Source organism: Dama dama, chromosome 31 (genome assembly GCF_033118175.1).
Source record: "Dama dama isolate Ldn47 chromosome 31, ASM3311817v1, whole genome shotgun sequence".
NCBI lineage: Eukaryota > Metazoa > Chordata > Mammalia > Artiodactyla > Cervidae > Dama > Dama dama.
Genome location: NC_083711.1, coordinates 55049358 through 55067452, shown reverse-complemented (window position 1 = coordinate 55067452; position 18095 = coordinate 55049358). Strand labels below are relative to the sequence as shown.

General features: G+C 39.6%; 1 protein-coding gene across 8 annotated transcripts in view; it reads right to left on the bottom strand.

Moving 5' to 3' along the window:
- The window catches only part of BBX (BBX high mobility group box domain containing), a 287251-nt gene that overhangs the window by 180326 nt on the left and 88830 nt on the right, over window positions 1-18095 (bottom strand). Inside the window, exon 3 of one of the 8 annotated variants that reach the window (XM_061134243.1) lies at window positions 1377-1508. The exons of the other annotated variants lie outside the window; for them this stretch is intronic. The gene's annotated coding sequence lies outside the window, so the exon portion shown is untranslated. The remainder of the gene's footprint in view (window positions 1-1376; window positions 1509-18095) is intronic. 8 annotated transcript variants of the gene reach the window in all.

Genomic DNA, 18095 nt, shown 5'->3' with positions numbered 1-18095 from the left:
TTCAATCACATACAAAAATGCATACCCTACATTTACTATTCTTCCTCAGTGATCATGTACTAGGTGGCAAGAAAATTAAATGAGTTCATTGTGAGTCAAAATTGTTACTTAAGTATTTATCAATATTCTTGCTTTAAACTCTAACCAACCTAGCTTCTAAACAAATTAATGACTGAAAGAACAATTTGAAGACTTTCCTCATCAGTATTCAGCTCTTCCATAAAGTCACTTTAAGTCTCCTTTACTTTTAGGAAACAACTAGAAACTGATTTCTATTGATCAAGATCATCAATTAAAAACACTAATCAAACAGGTATTATACAGGGCTTCTAGTCCTTTCAGAAGCTTCACTAGAGTAACCTCATTTAATAGTTAAATAACCCTGTAAAATAAGCGCCCCTGGTGGCTCAGATGGTAAAGAATCTGCCTGCAATGCAAGAGACCTGGGACCCAATCCTTGGGTTGGGAAGAGACCCTGGAAGAGGGAATGGCTACCCACTCCAGTATTCTTGCCTGGGAAATCCCATGGACAGAGGAGCCTCATGGAAGGCTACAGCGCATGGGATCACAAAGTCAGACACAACTGAGTGACTAACAGTTTCACTTTCTTTTCTGAAAGGTTAAGTGTTAAACAGTCTCTGAGATGCTGCCCACCACCCCGGCCGGAGTTCCTTTTCACACTGAATCGGGACCACCTTTGTAGGTGGTTAGGTGACCACCCAGCAGGGTTACTGTAGAAATCAAAGAGAATTCTGAGGCTAGCTCACACAGAAGACATTATGACTTCTGCCTTGATTGCTCTACAACTTCTTGCTCTAGGGAATGCAAAATCGTGAGAATACTCAAGAAGGCCCAAGGAAAGGTCCATGTGGCTGGGAAGCTCATGAACCCAGTCAGTCACAAGCTAGCCAGGCATGTGAATGAAACCACCTTAAAGTGACCCATACCATTTCTGTCCTTTATTGTGCCCATCTTTGCACGAAATGTCCCCTTGGTATCTCTAATTTTCTTGAAGAGATCTCTAGTCCATCCCATTGGGTTGTTTCTCTTCTATTTCTTTGCATTAATCACTGAGGAAGGCTTTCTTATCTCTCCTTGCTATTCCTTGAAACTCTGCATTCAAATAGGTATATCTTTCCCTTTTCTCCTTTGCCTTTAGCTTCTCTTCTTTTCTCAGCTATTTGTAAGGCCCCCTAGACAACCATTTTTGCCTTTTTGCATTTGTTTTTCTTGGGGATGGTCTTGATCCCTGCCTCCTGTACAGTGTCACAAACTCTCTCCATAGTTCTTCAGGCACTTAGTCTATCAGATCTAATCCCTTGAATCTATTTGTCACTTCCACTGTATAATCATAAGGGATTTGATTTAGGTCATACCTGAATGGTCTGGTGGTTTTCCCTACTTTCTTCAATTTAAGTCTGAATTTGGCAATAAGGAGTTCATGATCTGAGCCACAGACAACTCCTGGTCTTGTTATTGCTGACCGTATAGAGCTTCTCCATCTTTAGCTGCAAAGAATATAATCAACCTGATTTGAGTATTGACCATCTGGTGATGTCCACAGGTAGAGTCTTCTCTTGTGTTGTTGGGGAGGGTGTTTGCTATGACCAGTACATTCTCTTGGCAAAACTCTATAAGCCTTTGCCCTGCTTCATTCTGTACTCCAAGGCCAAATTTACCTGTTACTTCAGGTATTTCTTGACTTCCTACTTTTGCATTCCAGTTACACTTTAATAGTTAACTAATACAGACTGATGCTTCTACTGTCTCCACTTTATAGAAGAGCCTGGGAGTGTTTAAAACTTTAAATATATCTAAGAAAATAAATATTTTTCTTTCTGTTGAACTTGTCTACTTCTGTGTTATTATTTGCCATTTCCCCAAAACATTTAACCTGTAATTGTGTGGATTTTCAAGTCACCCATGTTGAACTTTTCTTCTAGCTTTGTTTGTTAAATAGGTTAGCACCCCTAAATTTAAAAAAAGAAATTTTAAATTCTGTACAGAAAATAAAGATATTACTGATTATATAATATGTAGCCTAATTCACTAATTATATCTCAGATTGTATTCCAAATCTGTAAAACTGTAATACAACTTATGTATAAATTTTACAAATTCTCTTTTCTTATAATTTGCCTTTGTAGCTCAAGAAGTAAGGCTGCTAACACAGCACATATAATTTGACTAAATTTATCTAAATGCACAGTTGTACATGGTAGATAAAAAGCACTTACTACTAGTCAGAAGCTATTCTGAATGCTATTAAATAGTAACCATTTAATTCTCACATCAATCTATGAGGTTGGTACTATTATTCCCATTTTACAGACATATAGAGGTAAGGAAAGTGAATCCTGGCAGCAGTCTGGCTTCTGACCCTATGCTCTTAGCCACAAGCCTATACTAGTTCTCTTAATCTCTTACTTATTTCACAAAGTATTATGGAGAGGAGAAAGACCATGTGCTTTAGAATAGAGTTATTAAGCCTCTCATATCTGTATGATTTAACCACTCTAAATCTGTTTTTCACATGTGTCTATTGGGCATAAAATAGGTTGCATGTTTTATTATGAATATTAGATAAAAACATGAATAAAAAACACCCTGTTTAATATCTGACCCATAATCAATATTTATTCATGTTTCATCTTTTCCCTACAGGTAGGTTTTTTTTATTAAAGCCAATGAAGCTTACGCTTCAGCGTTCTCCACTTTCACAGCCCTACCCAAGAACAATGTGCCTAATTTCATTTTCATCACTTGTCTTCCTTTGCTTACATGGCCTCCAAATTGTATGACCCTCAGACTTTACAAAACTGGAATACTTCTGCCTTTTCATTAATTATTTCAACACTAGAGCAAGCCCAGTGGGCTCTAGTCTGGATAAGAGGGAGGAAATATACTCCACCTTTTCTGTTCTACCAAATGTAGCTATAAAACCTGGAAAGAACATATGTCACAGCTATTAAGGCAGCAGGAAAACGAAGAACAACAAATTGTGAAGTACCATTTGCTTCCTTCTCTCATGTGTTAGGACTTCAGGCATTTCTGTGGTAGCGAAAGCAGGCAGCAGAAACAGGAATCCACAGGAACCAAAAATCTGAGTAAGGGGAACCTTCATCTCTGATTAGAGAAACTCAGCTTCCAAGAGCGTGGGGCAAACCCATCTCTTGATCCACTCATGGCTTATTCCCAGACACAGGTCCAATCATGGGAGGCACTCAGCAGAGCGTAGACCCTAAAGCCCCAGCTTTCCAATCACAGAATCAAAATCACAGTGGGAGACGGTACAGAGGAGTTCGTCATGAACCCCTGGTCTCATCCCAAGCTACACACGCAGGGAACTGATCCTCAGCAGCACACACGGACCCTGACCAGTGTCTGACAGCACTGCTCGTTCTCAGACTGGCCACTGGGTGGCAAATCAGAGGACACATCTGAGTAACGCTGAAAAGGCTTTAAAAACAGCACTGACCCAGGACACGATTCACACTTGCCACTGACAGCAAGTGTTGTACAGCAGGATCTAACACAATATTGTAAAGCGATCAGCCTCCAGTGAAAAACAAACAAATAAAATCAAAAGAGAAAAAATTTACAGATGGCTGGTTGGAACCTGAATCCCGAACTTACGTGAATCAATGTCCTACTAAAACTAAAGTATCACTATATTTCCCACAGACTTTATAAAAGACTCAGAGTCTCATAAATAATCAAAATGTCCGGGATAAAACCCCAAATTAGTCAGCATATGAATAAATAAGAAAAATCTCAACTTGCATAGGAAATGATCATCAACAGCCCACAATTATGAAACAATGGAGGGGTCAATATTATTTGACAATGATTTTTAAATGCTCAAGCAAGTAAAGGCTGATACTCCTGAAGATGACCAAAAAAAAAAAAAAAAAAAGAACTTAAAGGTGGTTCAGTACTCTGGAAAAGTTTGGTTATTCCTCATATAAATATGTGCAATCTTATTCCTAGGTATTAACCCAGGAGAAATCAATGCTTATATTCACACAAAAATCTCTACATCAACACTTATGGTAGCTTTATTCATGACTGCCATACACTGAGAACAACCTGATATGAAGGGATAACATTTAGCAGAAAATGAGAAGCTGCTACTGATGCAAGAACTTGGGTGAACCTCAGGCATTACAGCAAGTGAAAAAAGCCAATCTCAAAAGACTATACACTGGCGGAGGAGTAGGACGGGGAGACCGCTTTCTCTCCTACAAATTCATCAAAAGAATAACTGAACGCAGAGCAAACTTCGCAAACCAACTTCTGATCGCTAGCTGAGGTCATCAGGAGCCCAGAAAAGCAGCCCATTGTCTTCAAAAGGAGGTAGGACAAAATATAAAAGATAAAAAGTGAGACAAAAGAGCTAAGGACGGAGATCCGACCCGGGAAGGGAGTCTTAGGCGGCACTGCTTGGGGTAGGGTCTGGGCCTGAGTGCCCTGAGGACAATCGGAGGGAGCTTCTGTGAGTTGCCAACATGAACTGTGGGAGACCAAAAGAGAGAGAGAAAATTAACCGGCCGAACACACTGCCGGCCGTCCGCAGAACAAGGAGACCGAGAAAGTCCAGAGAAGAGCTCGCAGGCTGCGGACCGGCCCAGCCCCGCCGGAGGCAGGAGGCAGGGGGGAGGGGAAGGTCGCGGGGAGACACAGGGCGCAGGCACCCGACCGGCGCGGGCGGGGACTGGGGCTGGGGACGCGGAGGGCAGAAGGCGCGCGCACCCGACTGGCGCCAGCGGAAACTGAGACTGGGTCCGTGGAAGGGAGGGGGCGCGCCACACCTGGGGAGAGTGCGCCCACCAAGCCCCTGGCTGCCTGGACCGCTCTGACGGGGAAGGCACTGAGAGCGGGCGCAGCTTTTCCCTCCGCGCTTTTGTGGAACACCCGAGGGCTGGAACCTCGCGCAGCGCGGGGCGCGCTCCATATAGAGCAGCCGGGAGCCTGGGCGGCGCAGACGGAGAAAGCAGCGCCGGCCCCTCCCGGCAGCGCCAGCCCGTCCCCGCGGCGCCAGCCCCGCCCCGCAGCGCCGGCCCCTCCCCGCAGCGCCGGCCCCGCCCCGCAGCGCCGGCCCCGCCCCGCAGCGCCGGCCCCGCCCCGCAGCACCGGCCCCGCCCCGCAGAGCGACGGAACTAGCTACCTGAATAAGAGTCCACCTCCGCCCGCCTGTGTCAGGGCGGAAATGAGGCTCTGAAGAGACAGGCAAACAGAAGCCAAATAAACAAAGGGAACCGCTTCAGAAGGGACCGTGCAACAGATTAAAATCCCTCTAGAAAACACCGACTACACCGGAGGAGCCTGTAGATATCGAGAAGGGTAAGCTGGAACGAGGAGCTATCTGAAACTGAGCCGAACCCACACTGACCGCAACACCACCAGAGAAATTCCTAGATATATTTTTACTTTTTTTTTTTTAAGTAAGAAAAAAAATTTATTTTTTATTTTTTCTCTTTTATTTTCCTTTAAAATTCCCTATTACTCCCCCATTACTCCTTAACTTTCATTTTCATAGATTTTTATGATTTTTTTAATTAGGGAAAAAAATATTTTTTCTTTTTTTTTTTTCTTTCCTTTTTCTCTTATTTCTTTTAAAGTCCTCTAGTACTCCTCTACTACTCCTTAATTTTCATTTTCATTACACTATAACCTTACAAAAAAAAAAGAAGGGCAGCCCTATTTTTAAACCGAAATTCAGTTCCCATTTTTATTCAGGAGTGTGTTGATTACTCTCTCCCAATCTTGACTCTCTGTTTTCTACCTCAGAACACCTCTATTTCCTCCTTTCCCCTTCTCTTCCCAATCCAATTCTGTGAATCTTTGTAGGTGTCTGGGCTACGGCGAACACTCTGGGAACAGACAACTGCGTAGATCTGTCTCTCTCCTCTTGAGTCCCCCTTTTTCTCCTCCTGCTCATCTCTATCTCCCTCCTCCCTCTCCTCTTCTTCATGTAACTCTGTGAACCTCTCTGGGTGTCCCTAACGGGGGAGAATCTTTTCGCTATTAACCTAGAAGTTTTATTACCAGTGCTGTATAGTTGGAGAAGTCCTGAGACGACAGGAAGAATAAAACTGAAATCCAGAGGCAGGAGACTTAAGCCCCAAACCTGAGAACACCAGAAAACTCCTGACTACATGGAACTTTAAGTAATAAGTGACCGTCCAAAAGCCTCCATACCTACACTGAAACCAACCACCACCCAAGAGCCAATAAGTTTTAAAGCAAGACATACCACGCAAATTCTCCAGCAACGCAGGAACATAGCCCTGAACGTCAACATACAGGCTGCCCAAGGTCACACCTCACACATAGACCCATCTCAAAACTCATTACTGGGCACTCCATTGCTCTCCAAAGACAAGAAATCAAGTTCCACGCACCAGAACACTGACGCAAGCTCCCCAAACCAGGAAACCTTGACAAGCCAATCGTCTAACCCCAATGACTGGGTAAATCCTCCACAATATAAAGGAACCACAGACCTCCAGAATACAGAAAGCCCACTCCAGACACAGCAATCTAAACAAGATGAAAAGGCAAAGAAATACCCAACAGGTAAAGGAACATGAAAAAATGCCCACCAAGTCAAACAAAGGAGGAGGAGATAGGGAATCTACCTGAAAAATAATTTAGAATAATGATAATAAAATTGATCCAAAATCTTGAAAACAAAATGGAGTTACAGATAAATAGCCTGGAGACGAAGATTGAAAAGATGCAAGAAATGTTTAATAAAGACCTAGAAGAAATAAAAAAAGAGTCAATTAAAAATGAATAATGCAATGAATGAGATCAAAAACACTTTGGAGGGAACCAAGAGTAGAATAACGGAGGCAGAAGATAGGATAAGTGAGGTAGAAGATAAAATGGTGGAAATAAATGAAGCAGAGAGGAAAAAAGAAAAAAGGATCAAAAGAAATGAGGACAACCTCAGGGACCTCTGGGACAATGTGAAACGCCCCAACATTCGAATCATAGGAGTCCCAGAAGAAGAAAACAAAAAGAAAGGTCATGAGAAAATACTCGAGGAGATAATAGCTGAAAACTTCTCTAAAATTGGGAAGGAAATAGCCACCCAAATCCAAGAAACCCAGAGAGTCCCAAACAGGATAAACCCAAGACGAAACACCCCAAGACACATATTAATCAAATTAACAAAGATCAAACACAAAGAACAAATATTAAAAGCAGCAAGGGAGAAACAACAAATAACACACAAAGGGATTCCCATAAGGATAACAGCTGATCTATCAATAGAAACCCTCCAGGCCAGAAGGGAATGGCAGGACGTACTGAAAGTAATGAAAGAGAATAACCTACAACCTAGATTACTGTATCCAGCAAGGATCTCATTCAGATATGAAGGAGAATTCAAAAGCTTTACAGATAAGCAAAAGCTGAGAGAATTCAGCACCACCAAACCAGCTCTTCAACAAATGCTAAAGGATCTTCTCTAGACAGTAAATGCAGAAAGGTTGTATAAACGTGAACCCAAAATAACAAAGTATATGGCAACGGGACCACACCTATCAATAATTACCCTAAATATAAATGGGTTGAATGCCCCAACCAAAAGACAAAGATTGGCTGAATGGATACAAAAACAAGACCCCTATATATGCTGTCTACAAGAGACCCACCTCAAAACAAGAGACACATACAGACTAAAAGTGAAGGGCTGGAAAAAAATATTTCATGCAAACGGAGACCAAAAGAAAGCAGGAGTCGCAATACTCATATCAGATAAAATAGACTTTCAAATAAAGGAGTGAAAAGAGACAAAGAAGGACACTACATAATGATCAAAGGATCAACCCAAGAAGAAGATATAACAATTATAAATATATATGCACCCAACATAGGAGCACCACAATATGTACGGCAACACTAACGAGTATGAAAGAGGAAATTAATAGTAACACAATAATAGTGGGAGACTTTAATACCCCACTCACAACTATGGATAGATCAACTAAACAGAAAATTAACAAGGAAACACAAACCTTAAATGACACAATGGACCTAATTGATATCTATAGGACATTTCACCCCAAAACAATCAACTTCACCTTTTTCACAAGTGCACACGGAACCTTCTCCAGAATAGATCACATCCTGGGCCATAAATCTGGTCTTGGAAAATTCAAAAAAATTGAAATCATTCCAGTCATCTTTTCTGACCACAGTGCAATAAGATTAGATCTCAATTACAGGAAAAAATTTGTTAAAAATTCAAACATATGGAGGCTAAATAACACGCTTCTGAATAACCAACAAATCTTAGAAGAAATCAAAATATGTATAGAAATGAATGAAAATGAAAACACAACAACCCAAAACCTATGGGACACTGTAAAAGCAGTGCTAAGGGGAAGCTTCATAGCATTACAGGCTTACATCAAGAAACAAGAAAAAAGCCAAATAAATAACCTAACTCTACACCTAAAGCAATTAGAGAAGGAAGAAACAAAGAACCCCAGGGTTAGCAGAAGGAAAGAAATCTTAAAAATCAGGGCAGAAATAAATGTAATAGAAACTAAAGAGACCATAGCAAAAATCAACAAAGCTAAAAGCTGGTTTTTTGAAAAAATAAACAAAATTGACAAACCATTAGCAAGACTCATTAAGAAACAAAGAGAGAAAAACCAAATTAACAAAATTAGAAATGAAAATGGAGAGATCACAACAGACAACACTGAAATACAAAGGATCATAAGAGACTACTACCAGCAGCTCTATGCCAATAAAATGGACAACTTGGATGAAATGGACAAATTCTTAGAAAAGTATAACTTTCCAAAACTGAACCAGGAAGAAATAGAAGATCTTAACAGACCCATCACAAGCAAGGAAATCGAAACTGTCATCAAAAATCTTCCAGCAAACAAAAGCCCAGGACCAGATGGCTTCACAGCTGAATTCTACCAAAAATTTAGAGAAGAGCTAACACCTATCTTACTCAAACTCTTCCAGAAAATTGCAGATGAAGGTAAGCTTCCAAAATCATTCTATGAGGCCACCATCACCCTAATTCCAAAACCAGACAAAGATGCCACAAAAAAAGAAAACTACAGGCCAATATCACTGATGAACATAGATGCAAAAATCCTTAACAAAATTCTAGCAAACAGAATCGAACAACATATTAAAAAAATCATACACCATGACCAAGTGGGCTTTATCCCAGGAATGCAAGGATTCTTTAATATCCGCAAATCAATCAATGTAATACACCACATTAACAAATTGAAAGATAAAAACCATATGATTATCTCAATAGATGCAGAGAAAGCCTTTGACAAAATTCAACACTCATTTATGATTAAAACTCTCCAGAAAGCAGGAATAGAAGGAACATACCTCAACATAATAAAAGCTATATATGACAAACTCACAGCAAGCATCACCCTCAATGGTGAAAAATTGAAAGCATTTCCCCTGAAATCAGGAACAAGAAAGACAAGGGTGCCCACTCTCACCACTACTATTCAACATAGTGTTGGAAGTTTTGGCCACAGCAATCAGAACAGAAAAAGAAGTAAAAGGAATCCACATAGGAAAAGAAGAAGTGAAACTCTCACTGTTTGCAGATGACATGATCCTCTACATAGAAAACCCTAAAGACTCTTCCAGAAAATTACTAGAGCTAATCAATGAATATAGTAAAGTTGCAGGATATAAAATTAACACACAGAAAGCCCTTGCATTCCTATATACTAACAATGAAAAAACAAGAGAAAAAACAAAGAGAAATTAAGGAAACAATACCATTCACCATTGCAACAAAAAGAATAAAATACTTAGGAGTATATCTACCTAAAGAAACAAAAGACCTATACATAGAAAACTAGAAAACACTGATGAAAGAAATCAAAGAGGACACAAACAGATGGAGAAACATACTGTGTTCATGGATTGGAAGAATCAATATTGTCAAAATGGCTATTCTACCCAAAGCAATCTATAGATTCAATGCAATCCCTATCAAGCTACCAACGGTATTTTTCAAAGAACTAGACCAAAGAATTTCACAATTTGTATGGAAATACAAAAAACCTCGAATAGCCAAAGTAATCTTGAGAAAGAAGAATGGAACTGGAGGAATCAACCTGCCTGACCTCAGACTCTACTACAAAGCCACACTCATCAAGACAGTATGGTACTGGCACAAAGACAGAAATATAGATCAATGGAACAGAATAGAAAGCCCAGAGATAAATCCACGAACCTATGGACACCTTATCTTTGACAAAGGAGGCAAGGATATACAATGGAAAAAAGACAACCTCTTTAACAAGTGGTGCTGGGAAAACTGGTCAACCACTTGTAAAAGAATGAAACTAGAACACTTTCTAACACCATACACAAAAATAAACTCAAAATGGATTAAAGATCTAAATGTCAGACCAGAAACTATAAAACTCCTAGAGGAGAACATAGGCAAAACACTCTCCGACATAAATCACAGCAAGATCCTCTATGACCCACCTCCCAGAATATTGGAAATAAAAGCAAAATTAAACAAATGGGACCTAATGAAACTTAAAAGCTTTTGCACAACAAAGGAAACTATAAGTAAGGTGAAAAGACAGCCCTCAGATTGGGAGAAAATAATAGCAAATGAAGAAACAGACAAAGGATTAATCTCAAAAATATACAAGCAACTCCTGCAGCTCAATTCCAGAAAAATGAATGACCCAATCAAAAAATGGGCCAAAGAACTAAACAGACATTTCTCCAAAGAAGACATACAGATGGCTAACAAACACATGAAAAGATGCTCAACATCTCTCATTATTAGAAAAATGCAAATCAAAACCACAATGAAGTACCATTACACGCCAGTCAGGATGGCTGCTATCCAAAAGTCTACAAGCAATAAATGCTGGAGAGGGTGTGGAGAAAAGGGAACCCTCTTACACTGTTGGAGGGAATGCAAACTAGTACAGTCGCTATGGAAAACAGTGTGGAGATTTCTTAAAAAACTGGAAATAGAACTGCCATATGACCCAGCAATCCCACTTCTGGGCATACACACTGAGGAAACCAGATCTGAAAGAGACACATGCACCCCAATGTTCATCGCAGCACTGTTTATAATAGCCAGGACATGGAAGCAACCTAGATGCCCATCAGCAGATGAATGGATAAGGAAGCTCTGGTACATATACACCATGGAATATTACTCAGCCGTTAAAAAGAACTCATTTGAATCAGTCCTAATGAGATGGATGAAACTGGAGCCCATTATACAGAGTGAAGTAAGCCAGAAAGATAAAGAACATTACAGCATACTAACACATATATATGGAATTTAGAAAGATGGTAACGATAACCCTATATGCAAAACAGAAAAAGAGACACAGAAATAAAGAACAGACTTTTGAACTCTGTGGGAGAAGGTGAGGGCGGGATGTTTCAAAAGAACAGCATGTATATTATCTATGGTGAAACAGATCACCAGCCCAGGTGGGATGCATGAGACAAGTGCTCAGGCCTGGTGCACTGGGAAGACCCAGAGGATTCGGGTGGAGAGGGAGGTGGGAGGGGGCATCGGGATGGGGAATACGTGTAAATCTATGGCTGATTCATATCAATGTATGACAAAACCCACTGAAATGTTGTGAAGTAATTAGCCTCAACCTAATAAAAAAAAATAAATTAAAAAAAAAAAAAATGCACTTCCTTGATGAAAAAAAAAAAAAAAAGACTATACACTGTATGATTCAATTTATACTGCATGCTCCAAAAGACCAAACTATTGCAATGCAGATAAAAACAATGTTGTCAGGAGTTGGGGCTGGGAGAAGAGTATGACTACATGCCACATTAAGAAAAGCTGGAATGGCGGGGCAGGGCGGGGAATAGAACTCAATAAATGTGAACCCTGAGCCCTACATAAAATCTATTTGTGTTTTAAAATAAATAGAACTATATACACCAAAAGCCAATTTTATTGTCAGTTAATCTAAAAACTTAAAAAAAAAAATTTAAGCCCAAAATTTAAAAAAGAAGCAAAAAAATAAAATTGTAGGAATATTTATTACAGCATCTGTAAGAGATGGTGGTATCAATTTACTGACTGAAAGGACATTTGGCCCATTATACTAAAATCCAGTGCAATCCACTAAACAGTGTAATAGCTGAAAATGACTTACAAAGGTATAATCTTACCCAATATGCTTCTTGTCCTACTATACATACAAAATCAAGACCAAAATAGCATATGGCAAGAAAATTCAAACACTGTGTCACTGTCAGTCACCAACCAGCAACTCAGGTCTTCTGAGGAGATATGGGAACCTGAAGGATCATCTAAATTACCTCTGCTAAGAATCTGTCTCTGGAAGTCCCATTCCAATGTTAATAATTCCACCTGGAAATCCCAAGCCATGTTCTCTACAATACCATCCATGCAGTGTTTTCACCTTCTCTGTCACATTAAAAAAAAGGTGAGGGAATTTTATTTCCAGAAAGGTGGTACAAACACACTCATCCCTACTGCTCTCGCTGCACGCTCAGCTGCCTCAGTCGTGTCCGACTCTTCGCCACCCCATGGACTGCAGCTCCTCAGGCTCCTCCATCTATGGTATTTCCCAGCAAGAACACTGGAGTGGGTTGCCATGCCCTCCCCTCCAGGGGATCCTCCCTACCCAGGGATGGAACCCATGCCTCCTTCACTGCAGACAGATTCTTTACTGCTGAGCTACTGGGGAAGCCCAACTAAAAACACTGCACATTATATAAGAAAACTCTGAAAGGAAGAAATGAAGGCAAGCTAGTTCGGGACTTCAAGACCCAAGGGACAACACAGTGTTGAGTTCCCTGGATCTTCTTTTCACCCTATACATCCTAGACTTGAAACTGAAGAAGCCAGAAACAAAGAAATGCCAGTGAGGTGCAGACAAAGAAGTCCCAACAAAAGCCAGATCTAAAGGACAAGGAAAGCCTATGGAGAGCAAATTTTTACACAATGACTGCACCACATGAGATAATTATGACAGGAAAAACTACGGCCCCTGACCACCACAACGGAGTGGCGTCAGAAGTGCACGGAGGGAGCTGGGATTTTCACTCACAGGAACACGTCCAAGCCCTCCCTCTCCTCCTGCATACACAGAGTCAATGGCGATCATGTGCAGACAGATAACTTCCATTATCCCCTGAGTGGTAACAGTGTTTCTCTCTTTCTCTCCACTTGCGTGGCATCAGAAGAGGCCCATGAAGACACACCAGGACTCTGACTACTACCCAGCAGCAAAGAGGCCACCAGAACCCTGCCCCTTGGTGCCAGAGGAGACCATGTGTAAAGTATCAGTGAAACACTCCTGACTGTTCCAGCGGCAGTGGTACTTTCAGAGCTGAGTGAGGGATGGGGCCTCCCACCTCAGCCTGGAAGTACTAAAGATTCCTTCTCTGCCTTGGATGTCAATGGCAGCCAAGTGGGGAAAACTAGATTTCTCTTCCTTTCTGGCAGTAATAAGATGGTGTCATCCCTCACCTCTGATAGAACAGTGTCAGAGGAAGTTAACTAAACCAGGAAATTTATGTAAGATCCAAAGATTCACAACATAATGCCGAAAATATCCAGGTTTCAACTGAAAGTCATTTCACATACCAAAACTAAGACTGCCTCAACTTGAATAAAAATAAACACATGACAAATTAAAGATGAGACATTAAAATTATCCAACAAAGATTTTAAAGCAATTATTATTTAAAAAAAAAAAAAGTTTAAATGAGTTGCTGCAAACATACTTGAAACAGAAGAAAACATAAAATGTCTCAGAAAATAAATTGAAAATATCAAAAAGAACCAACTGGAAACTGTGGAACTGAGAAAAACAATAACCAAAATTTAAAACTTAATGAATGGGGTCAAAGGCAGAGTGGACAGGACAGAGGAAAGAAATCAGTGAAATTAGAAAAGAAATTAGAAAAGAGAACAATAGATATTATGCAAGTGGAACAAAAGAAAGAAAAAAGTCTGAAAATTCTCAACAGAGCCTCGGGATCTATGACAACAACAAACTTTTAAAATCCATGTGACTATAATCCAGGGAGGAAGGAGAAAAAAAGGGCAAGTTGGGAAGGTACACAAACAAATAATGGCTAAAAACTTGTCAAATCTGGCAAGCAACGTATACCAAGACACACAGTCATCAAATTAGAAACCATGGAGGTGAGAAGGCAGTGGCAATTTTTCAAGAGCTAAAAAAACAGAACTGTCAACCTAGGATCCTATAGCCTGTGAAAATATCCTTCAAGAAGGAAATGAAAATAAAGACATGATCAGAGGAAGAAAAAATGAGAGAACTTTCACCAACAGACCTTGTCAAAAAGAGCAGCTAAAGAATGCTAATAAGCATAAAGGAAAAAAATAAAAGAAGCAACCTCAAAATATAAGGAAGGAAAAAGAACATGCTAAGCAAAAATATGGGTAAATACAACATGCTTTCCTTCTTCTCCTGACTTTTCTAAATTAATTTCAATGGTTTTAACAAATTCTAACAGTATCTAATACAGTTCTAAACGTATGTTAAATATTTAAGACAACTGTATTATAAATGCAGGAAGTAAAGGGACATAAAGAAAGTAGAAGTAAATGCATTAATTAAAAACCAGATTAGCAGTGGGTTAAAAAACATGATCTAACTATATACTACAAAAAACTCACTTCAAATACAATAGCATAGGTAGGTTGAAAGTAAAAGAATGGAAAAGGTGTATCCTGCAAACATTAATCAAAATGAAGAAAGAGTGCTATATTAATCAGAAAAGAAGACTTCAGAGCAAAATCACCAGACACAGACAGGGATATTAAGGGCCTCATGATAAAACGGCCACACCTCCAAGACGATAGAGCAGTCCTAAATGTGTATACACTAATAGTGGATCTATAGAAAATGTAAAAATCAAAACTTATATAGAACTGATACAAGACACAGATAAATTCAGAGTGTGAGACACTGACAAACCTCTCTCAGAATGACTGGAGAAAAAATAAGAATATACAAGGTCTCAACAACATCAAACAACAGGATCCAACCAACATTTATGGAACACCTGACCCAACAACAGCGAATGACATTCTTTCTCAAGTGCCCAGGGAATACATACCAAGAGAGATGATATGCTAGACCATAAAACAAGCTCATCAACAAACTTAACGTAAAATCCTGGGCTTCTCTGGTGGCTCAGTGGTAAAGAATCCACCTGCCAATGCAGAAGACACAGGTTTGATCCCTGGTCTAGGTCCAACCTAGATAGCATATTAAAAAGCAGAGACATTACTTTGCTAACAAAGGTCTGTCTGGTCAAGGCTATGGTTTTTCCAGTGGTCATGTATGGATGTGAGAGTTGGACTGTGAAGAAAGCTGAGTGCCGAAGAATTGATGCTTTTAAACTGTAGTGTTGGATAAGACTCTTGAGAGTCCCTTGGACTGCAAGGAGATCCAACCAGTCCATCCTAAAGGAGGTCAGTCCTGGGTGTTCATTGGAAGGACTGATGCTGAAGCTGAAACTCCAATACTTTGGCCACCTGAGGCAAAGAGCTGACTCACTGGAAAAGACCCTGATGCTGGGAGGGATTGGGGGCAGGAGGAGAAGGGGACGACAGAGGATGAGATGGTTGGATGGCATCACCGACTGCATGGACATGGGTTTGGGTGGACTGCGGGAGTTGGTGATGGACAGGGAGGCCTGGCGTGCTGCGGTTCATGGGGTCGCAAAGAGTCAGACACGACTGAGTGACTGAACTGAACCAGGAGAGTCCCATGTGCTGTGGAGCAACTAGGCCGGTGCACCACAACTACTGATCCTGTGCTCTAGAGCTCAGGAACCCCAGCTCTTGAGCCCACATGTGCCACAACTACTGAAGTCCGCGGACCTAGAGTCCATATTCCACATTAAGAGAAGCCACTGCAAGGAGAAGCCCACACACGGCAACTGGAGAGTAGTCGCCACTCTCTGAAGCTAGAGAAAGCCCATGTAGGAAAGAAGATCCAACACAGGCAAAAATACATCCATCCATCCATACATACATACAAACATAAGTAAATAAAATTTTTAAAAAAGGAAATTAAAATCTTAAAGGGATGTTCTCTGACCACAACAGAATCAAATTAGAAATCATTAGCAGAAAGAGTAACAGGAATACTCTTTGACACCTGAAAACTAACAATATAAATAATCCATGAATCAAAAGTCTCAAGGAAAATGTTTTGAAAAATAAACTGAACTGAATGAAGATGAAAATATAACCCATCAAGATTTGTGGGAACTAGCAAAAGCAGTGCTGAGAGGGGAATCAGTAGCACCAAATGCTTTTATTTTTGGAAAAGGAAATCTTTCAAATCAGTAATTTAAATTCTCACCTCAAGAATCTTGAAAAAGATCCAAATAAACCCAAATAAGCAGAAATTAAGGAAACAACAAAGAGAAGAAATCAATGAAATTAAAAATAGAAAAATGATTTTGGTATTACCTTAATATCAAAACCAGACAAAGATAGTATCAAAAAGGAAAACTTCACATCAATATCCCTCATTAGCATAGATGCAAGAATCCTCAACAAAATACTAACAAACAGAATTCAACAATATATAAAAAGAATTCTATAATATAACCAGAGACTTATTTCAGGAATGCAAGGATAGTTCAATATTCAAAAATCAATTAATATAATCCACCATATTAACAGATAAAAAGAGAAAAATCATATGATCATATCCATTGATTCAGAAAAAATATTCAACAAAATTCAACATCCATTCATGATTAAAAAAAACAAAACTTTAAGTAAAAAGAATCAAGGAGGATTTCTTCGTTTGATGAAGAGAATCTAAAAAGAACCTACAGCTAACATTACAACACCAACGTATTAAATCCCTTTTTTCCTAAGATCAGCAACAAGGCAAAAATATCCACTTTCATTACTCTTATTATATAGAGCTCTAAGTTCCGCCAGCGCAGTAAATCAAGGAAAGGAAATAAAAGGTCTATGCTGTATTTAGTCACTCAGTCATGCCTGATTCTTTGTGACCCCATGGACTGTAGCCCACCAGGCTCCTCTGTCCAGAGGGATTCTCCCAGCAACAATACTGGAATGTGTTGCTCTGCCCTCCTCCAGGGGAGCTTTCCAATCCAGGGATCAAACTCAGGTCTCCTGCATTGCAGGTGGATTCTTTACCAAATGAACTACCTGGGAAGCTCTGAAAAATAATATAGTTCTGAAAAAAGAAATAAAACTATCCCTGTTTGCAGAAGGTGTAATTGTCTATATGGAAAATCCCAAGGAATCTACAAAAACAATTTTTAAAATGAATACATGAATTTATAAGGTCAAAAGATACAAGTTCAACATACAGAAATCAATTATATTTTTATTTATGAACAATGAACATATGGACATCAAAATTAACATTTTTAGATACTAGAAGTAAACATGTAGACAACATAATTAAAAATATAATACCATTTACAATACTTTTTAAAATGAAGTGAAAAGTGAAAGTGTTAGTCACCCAGTCACGTACGACTCTTTGAGACGCCATGGACTGTAGCCCACCAGGCTGTGCCCACAGAATTCTCCAGGCAAGAATACTGGAGTGGGTTGTCAAGCCCTTCTCCAGGGGATCTTCCTGACTCAGGGATTGAACCCAGGTCTTCTGTATTGCAGGCAGATTTTTTACCACCTGAGCCACCAAATAGTTTTTAAAATGAAGTAATTAATTATAAATCTAATAAAAACATATCCAATGCATGTATGCTGAAAAGTATACATGCTGATAAAATGTATAAATGCTGATAAAAAAAATAATCAAAGATCTAAATAAATGAAGAGATACGCTGTGTTCAAGAAATGGAATACCAAACATAATACAAAATGTAAATTCTCCCCACACTGATATGCAGATTTAACACAATTCCTTAAAAATAAATTCTCAGCAAGATTTTTGAAAATGCAGTGGAGACAAGATTAGTCTGGGCTTCATACAAAGTCTAGAACTTTCTGTATAAAGTCTATTCTAGTTCTTTCAGAACTAGAATAAACTGTTTTAGATTAGTTA